This window comes from Canis lupus, chromosome 24 (genome assembly GCF_048164855.1).
Source record: "Canis lupus baileyi chromosome 24, mCanLup2.hap1, whole genome shotgun sequence".
Classification (NCBI taxonomy): Eukaryota; Metazoa; Chordata; class Mammalia; order Carnivora; family Canidae; genus Canis; species Canis lupus.
This window is the reverse complement of record NC_132861.1, coordinates 4,521,531-4,529,529: the sequence shown is the minus strand read 5'-3', so window position 1 is coordinate 4,529,529 and position 7,999 is coordinate 4,521,531. Positions and strand designations below refer to the sequence as shown.

General features: G+C 35.1%; 1 non-coding gene across 1 annotated transcript; it reads left to right on the top strand.

Moving 5' to 3' along the window:
• Positions 1–2,609: 2,609 nt before the first annotated feature.
• Positions 2,610–2,744, top strand: LOC140616697 (small nucleolar RNA SNORA52). The gene has a single exon (XR_012017097.1). It is a non-coding gene; the product is annotated as a small nucleolar RNA SNORA52 (small nucleolar RNA).
• Positions 2,745–7,999: the final 5,255 nt, after the last annotated feature.

Genomic DNA, 7,999 nt, shown 5'->3' with positions numbered 1-7,999 from the left:
TACAATTATAGGCATTTACATTGAAAATCTAAAACAATATTGTGACTATCGATACATGACTTTCTTGTACATAATTTATTTCTCTAAGCTAGATTCCTAAAAATGTCACTGCACTATCAAAGTGGATGAACATGTATAATAAGTCTTTCAGTAACTGACATCCCATTTCAGATATGTTGATTAGTTTATACTAGCACCAACAACGTAGGCCACAAGTTTCATTGTGTCACCAATTAGTATTATCAAGTAAATATGTATTTTTATGGTGAATATTTATTTGCCAATTTGAATTAACAAACACAAACATTGTCTCATTTTTTAAAAAGGTGTTAAAAAGGTGTTATTTATTTACCCATGAAGACACACAGAGAGAGGCAGAGACATAGGCAGAGGGAGAAGCAGACTCCCTGCAGGGAGACTGATGCCAAACTTGATCCCAGGACCCTGGGATCATGACCTGAAACAAAGGAGAAGCTCAACCACTGAGCCATCCAGGCACCCCCTCATTATCACATTTTTTAAAAAGTAGCCCAAGGGACTGCCTTTATTTTATTTTTTTTAAAGATTTATTTATTTATTCATTCATAGAGAGCAAGAGAGAAGCAGAGACACAGGCAGAGGGAGAAGCAGGCTCCATGCAGGAAGCCCGAGGTGGGACTTGATCCCGGGTCTCCAGGATCACACCCCAGGCTGCAGGCGGGGCTAAACCGCTGCACCATCGCTGCTGCCCTCATTATCTCATTTTAATTGGCACTTAATTTATATCCTAATCTTTATCTTTCAGGTTAAGGTAACATGAAGAATGGAATGATACTAGACAGTCTTACATAGAGTCCTTTGGAGTCTTTCTCGGCACAAGTAAGGTCTTTAGTAACCACTCCTGACCATGACATGAGGCTGTGAACCAGAGGGACTGGGCATACAGTAATGATGATGCATGGCTTTAAGGGTGGTAGATCCCAACTGAATGTGCTTCTGTTCACACACACAAAAAAATACATTCTGAGAACTTGTAGAGTAATTACAGATTTCTTAACCAAGTCACATTTCAAGTATCTCAAAGTAGTGCTCAAAGTAAAGGAATTTACAAATGAATCCACTAAAACATTTTTTAGAAAATCTAAGAAATAATCTTAATGGTTTTTTTGAAATAATCTTAATATTACACATAAATCATCTAATGTGAGCCCCACAAAAACATGACCAAATCCGTTCAGGATGATATTTTTATTAGTTTCATTGTAGAAGGAGGAAAACTTACATCTATAAGTAACTTGCCCCATAGCTCACAGCTACTGGACACTGTGTTCTTTCTCTCTCTCTTTCTCCACACCCCTCATACATATTTAGACCACACATACATATGCACATATACAAATTCAAATATGTGTACAAATACATGTCTATATTTGAATTGTTTAATGAGTATATGTATTTGTGTACTATGGTTGTATGGGTACATTTTACAAAGAATAGTATTTCAGAGCTTCAGAAAGGTTCCGGCATTCATTAAAGACTAGATATAATAAAGAAGATTCACTGCTTTTTGATTCTGTCCAAGTTTCTAAGTTATCTGTGACTCATCTTCAAGATGAACTTTCTTGCCCTTTTTTAATTGCAGGATACTATATCCAGATCTAAGAATGTGTGTCCTTGCCGGTGGGAGAATATACCCAGTGGATATTTATGCCCAGGGTCTGTCCAGTTCAGCCTCACTGTCAGTAGATCCAGACAATTCCATTTGCATAATGAACTCTCTGAGCTGTCTTTAAAGCCTCTGCCAGCAAAGATTAAGGAATAGCTGCCGAGGGATTATTGCTATATCCCCTTAGGTGAGCTCTCAGATGCTGTCTACTCTGAGTTGAATTGCTGACCCCTAATTTGAGGGCTGAGTGTTAGTGGTTTGCGAAGACTTCTTAAGTGCCTGAGTTTTGATTATCTCACTGACATCTAGAGAAAGGGTGGCAGGACAACAAGCCAGGCTAAGCGACTGAAAAAGGAGTCTCACATTAACAGGCAAGAAATTGAATTGCAGTGTTTAAAAAGTATTCATTCAGCACCCAATATCAGAAAAATTTGGCCAAGTTGTTTTGGAAAGTAAAAATTCCTATAGATTGACTAAAATTTCCCTTTTCATTGCAGTTAGAACTCCCTTCGCTGTGCAAACTGATGACCCCAAAGGTCATTTAGGTAGGGTAGATACTGAGACAAATTCAAAGGTAAACAAAACCATTGTTTAAGAAATATTTCAAATTATAATCAAAGTAATGTATATATAAACACAAACATAAAGCTACAAAGAAAAGCCACATTTTTTCTTCCTTAGAGAAAACTTCTTGGACTATTTCTATTTTAGTAGTCTTAATTATAAACTCAATAACTCCAAGTAATGTATTAATGCCATTAAGTCTCAATTTCTAATTCTTTAGCTATATTTATTATTTATTGTGAAAAATAGTCATTCTATATCCTGCAGTCATCCCTCCTCCCAGTGTGTTTTTAAATACAGTCTGTTGATTATTATCAATATATTCTTAAATAACTTGAATATTTATTGATTTATCCAATAACTTTAGGTATCTTAGTTTCTTCCTATATAAGAAGAAATATGATTTGGCCTAATCCCCACTGGTCAGCCTGTGGCCTTCTGAGTTTCACCTCAGGACCAGATCACTCTAGAAGCCTTACCCAGAGAAGTGAGCAGAGCTTCAGTAGGATTGTGCCAGAGGTGCTTCTAGATCTCGGTAGGGTGGGCATAGTAGTGGGGAGAAAAAATGATATCTTTCTACCTCCATGTACCACATCTTTCCTAATACACCATCATTCAACTTTTCTCAGCTATACTTCTACAATCTTGTATTCGAAATTTATAACATTTATATAATTTTTTAAGCCTTAAACAGTACTTTTACAACCAGAAGCGTATTTGCCACCTCCCTGTGAAGGAACATTTGGCAAAGAATGGAAACATTTGAGATCATCAGGACTGGTGTCTCAAAGTCATCTACTGGGTAGAGGTTGGGGCTGCTGCTAAACATCCTACAGTGAACAGGATACTCTCCTACAGCAAAGAATTGTTTGGACCAAATGTCAGTAGCTCTAAGTTTGAGAAAACCTGGACTCTCTCTGTTTATTCTGAAAAACATAAACCACAAAAGACAATTTTTAAAATATTGTGTGATGGACCCTTTTGAAGAACCAGGTAATAGTTTCTATGCTATTCAAAGGAGAACGTTGAAAGCACCAAGGTTGAATGACATCCATTTTCTTAAACTTCTTTATTCAGTAGAAATCATGCCACATTGCTTCCTACCTGGATCATGATTTTTTTGTACATTTTTGTCATTCCTGGAATTTCTAATTTTAATGCTTATTTTATTTGCTTATTTTAATCTCATTGAAAGAAGAAATATATATATTTCTTTATTATACTACTAGGATTATGCAGCTCTTTGAGAAAATGTCAGTTTTGTATAGACTGTTTTTCATGACTGCTGTGTGGCTGTCATACAGGAGTTTTTTTCTCCTCTCTCTTTCATGCTCCTCCCCAATCATTTCAGATTTGGCATCTTCATGTCTTAGATTCTTTTTTTTCATTTTGCCAATATATATTCTCCTGTAATTATTTCAAGAATGCTATAGCACAGATGGAAAGGTTTGAATACCTTTATACTTAATGGTTTAGAAAGCTAGGGAATCCCAGTTTCAAAACCATTTACCTCAAAACTTCGAGGATGTTATTTCACACTTAGTGATCCTGAAAAAGAATTTAATGTCCATATCACTCTAAATCCTTTGGAGATCTACACTCCCAAAACTTTTCGAGCTTCATTCAGTCTTGGTTAAATTTGTTCATTTAGGTTATTTTAGGCTATAGATTAAAAGGACAAAGTGAAATTAACATAAAAAAGGTGCTTATATTTTTCACATAAAACAAAATATGAAGACAGATGCTTATGGAGTTGATTTGAAGGTTCTCAGCTAACTTTTCTGAATCTTCTAGGTTCTATCCTTATGGTTGCAGGTTCACTGCAGCAACTTTAAGCATAGTAACCTCCTGACAATGCAAGAAAGTATGAAGAACTTCTCCTTTCCCTTTTGTTTTCCTCTTCCTTGTCTTCCTCTTTCCCCTTTTCCTCCTCTCTCTCTCTCTCTCTCTCTCTTAATCAGAAAGAAATTCTCCTTCTCAAAAATCCCTTTAGCCAACTTCCCCCTTTCATTTTACCAGCCATAACTCACAAAATCTTCACTTGGTCACTGATCAAGAAGCAGTGTATGCTTATTTCCTGTGGCTGGGATGTATGGACCTTCTCTTAGGTTATTATCTCAACAATTCAGATTCCTCTGAGTAAATAGGAGAAGACTATAGTATAGGGTAAATAAATGACAATGTCTGTGGTATTTTGAAATTTCATCAGTAACATCATGTATGGGCTGTTTTTCATTCTTCCTTGGTGTTGCGTGGTTCCTTTTAGTCTGAGGAGCCATATTTTTACTAGCTTTGGGAAATTTTTTCCTACAGTTAAGCTCCCCATAATTTCTTTCTCTCTATTCTCAGAAACTGCTAACAGAGGTGCTAGCCCTCCTGGACTGCTTCTTTTTGACTTTTATATTTTTCTCAATTTGTTTTCATGTCTCTTATGTAAACCATGTACTGAAAAAGTTCTAAATTCCATAAAGTCTCCACATTGCTCCTTTTTCAATGTAAGTTGTTCCCATGTTAGTGCAAGATCTTGAATCTGTTATAAAATACTAATTAAGATTTTTTAAAGTATTATGTTCTTCTGAAATTATTATTGCTTTGGGCTACATGTTTTGGTTGATTAACTCTTGGTCATATTTGTTCATGCTGAGGGTTTTTCTCACATCTTTGATAACATTGAAACATAGAGTCTGAGGCTAGGTTCTCCCTCTGTTGCCCCCACCACCCTGGCCCAGAATTCCTGGCTTCTGCCCTGAATGATAATGCAGTGCCAGAAGGAAGAGGGTCTTATTCTGAGGTACCAAACTCCACTCTGAAGGTTTTATCAAATTCTAAAAGATCATTCTGGTTTTGAAAAGGATTCCTTTACTTTAGGCTGAAAATAAAAATTTATATATTATACATGATATGTTTAAAGATTGTGAAAAATGGTTCATCCAATCATTCCCATTTCTACCTTTCTCCTAACCTTTACTCTTCATGCTTGTTGAATCTAAGGGCCAAACAATGAAAAGTGTCTCCAATCTCCACTCATGACATCTGTCTATGTTATGAGCTGTTATTTTTCTCCATTATTTTAATCTATAAATCATACCACAGTAGCATTCTATCTTCCTGAAATTCATCTCAATCTTTGGTTCATTCATGACCTCTTTCCCCACTCACATTTAAAAAAAAAATAAAAGTACATAATCTTGTACTTTCTAGTTAACATTTCAAGGATTATTGATAACTAGGGAGATATGGAAAATAAAAAAAAAACGATTTTTCTGCCGTACTGAAAAAGAAATCAAATTTGTTTTATTAGCAGAATTCCCTGCTCAGGAATACATAGGTTATACAATACTTGCACGGTTATATAAGATTGTATATAACTCTACATTTCTAATCCTTGCTCATATATCAAGCCCACATAAATCTATTTCTCACAACATTGTCCTCACTGCATTTTGTAATATGCTTACATCATGTACACTAAGGCTACATCTTTTAGCATAATGATGGCACATAATATAAGCCCAGGGCACATTATCTGTACTAGTGGGTTAATGAATGCACACCAATCACAAAATATTCAGAAAAAGGGCTAGTGCTAATGGTAGCTATGAAGCAGAACAACTTGTGAAATATTATCATGAATGTTTTTTATAATTTGTTTGCCTTATAATTATCAATTGCTATTGTTATTGGTTGTCCTTTGGCCTTCTAATTATTTGTCCATATTGTTCCACAAGCCTTCACTAAGTAATCTCCCTTTGTCTTTAACCAAATATGAGTTATTTATCCACTAATTTGGCAAAGTGTCCCAAATATTCTCCTTTTTGGGATTTCCTTCACCTACTATGATACATTCTCAATATTTCTAGGAGAATTGAGGTGGTTCATAGTAATATTTGTAGAGTTCAAACAAGGACTTTATTTCTCTACTCTGCCACCCCACCTGCCAATTGTGTGAATTTAGGCAATTACTAAACCTCTCTTTGTCTCAATTCTCTTTATAAAATGTTGATAACCAACAGCACATCATAGCACCACATATGTGTGGGGAGAACCAAATGAGATATTGAATGCAAAGCACTTAGCAGTTTCTCTTATATAGTTAATGTTGAAAAAAATTAGAAAATTTTACAGCAAATATTAAGACCACACAAAAAGCAGAAATTGCAATCATAGTATCTCTAGAACCAAAGAGGAAAAAAAATTGGAGATTTAAAAGCAAGCTGGAAAAAGCATGAGGGGCCCAAATGACATAGGCACTCTAAATTTAATGGTATAATATCTGCATGTAGTAAAAACATTGTATTCAATAAATGAGGGTACTTATTATTAAGTATAGACAGTAAATGTATATCATTGGAGAAAATATTATCTTTGGTAAATGAGAGCAGTCTTTTGTAGATGTGAACTCATTGGACTAAAGAAGCAAAATGAAATTTGCATTTGTTTCAATCTGAGCCATTTCTAGTTAGTTTTATCATTTATCTCCTAGAGACTCCCTGGGGAAACTCACACAGTAGCTATAGGAGAAAGAATGTAAGTCAACAGTCTTCAAAATTTTGATTGCATATTTCAGTAGTAAAAACTTTTCAGGACCTCTCTATTTTTTGGATATATATGTTTACTTATGAAATTTTTTGTATGTAATACTAAATACTGTTCTAAAACTATGTACAATTTAAAAAGCCACAACATAATGAAGTAATAAGTAAACATTATAATATACCCTCCTATATTCCAAAACATTATTTTATATGTACATTCCATAATGGAAAAGGAAAAAAAAATTCTCAGAACAGAAAAATTGTAATGAGGTGTTCAAATAACCAAGCAAGTTGGTTCTGCATTGTTGAACATTGTTACATCCAATTCTGAGTGTAATACCTTACACCACTGAAGTTCATTGAAATGGAATATGCTACAGGTAGGGGTAATCTTTTCAAATCTATTTCATCCTTTGCCTAAAGTGGTACAGTTTATTTTATTTTATTTTATTTTTTTTAGTGGTACAGTTTAAATAATTAATTACATCATGAGTTAAAAGACAATAGGGTGGAAAATAATTGTGCTTGATTATGTTTTGAAAATTTTCATGCCATGCACTCATAGAAGTGGGAAAATTTGTATAGCCTATACGGGTAATTGGTCAAGACTTCTTACAGCCATAACTGACTAGCCATAGGTCTCTCTCCACCCTTGACTCTTCAGAGGACGGGGCGGGGGGGGGGGAGTGGGGGGGGGAGCTGAAGTGTTAGATGTACTTGAAACTGATCTCAGGTATACCAGTGAGGAACCTCTGCCTGAAACCATGGATTGCTCCTGTGAGGGAGTGATTTCTGAGTTGTATTTTTAAAGATGTGAGTCAAAAAATGGTTTTCAGTACTTTGACATCTTTCATATATTATGCAACAATAGCAGTTTTAGCCTTGATTATTTTTGTATCTTTGTAATCCCCGTCTTCAGACTGGATGTTCTCTAGCATAATTTGAGCCATTTGGCTTTTCTGATACTATATCTTCTAAATCTACTTTCCTTACGACTGCCAGGTTTGTTCTTAAGCATTATTACTTCCATCAAGTTTCTTCATTATTTCAAAATCTCAGTGATGTTCTATGTCTTGGTACATCAAATGTGAGCACTTAAATCTGGCTTTTACAGCTCCTCATAACATGGATCTATCTCCATATACAGTTTTGCTTCTCAGACTTTTCATGCATTCATGCACATTTATCCATTCATTTATGTACCACATGTGTATTGAATGCCATGTATACACCTGTTGTTGTCTCAGGCATTAGG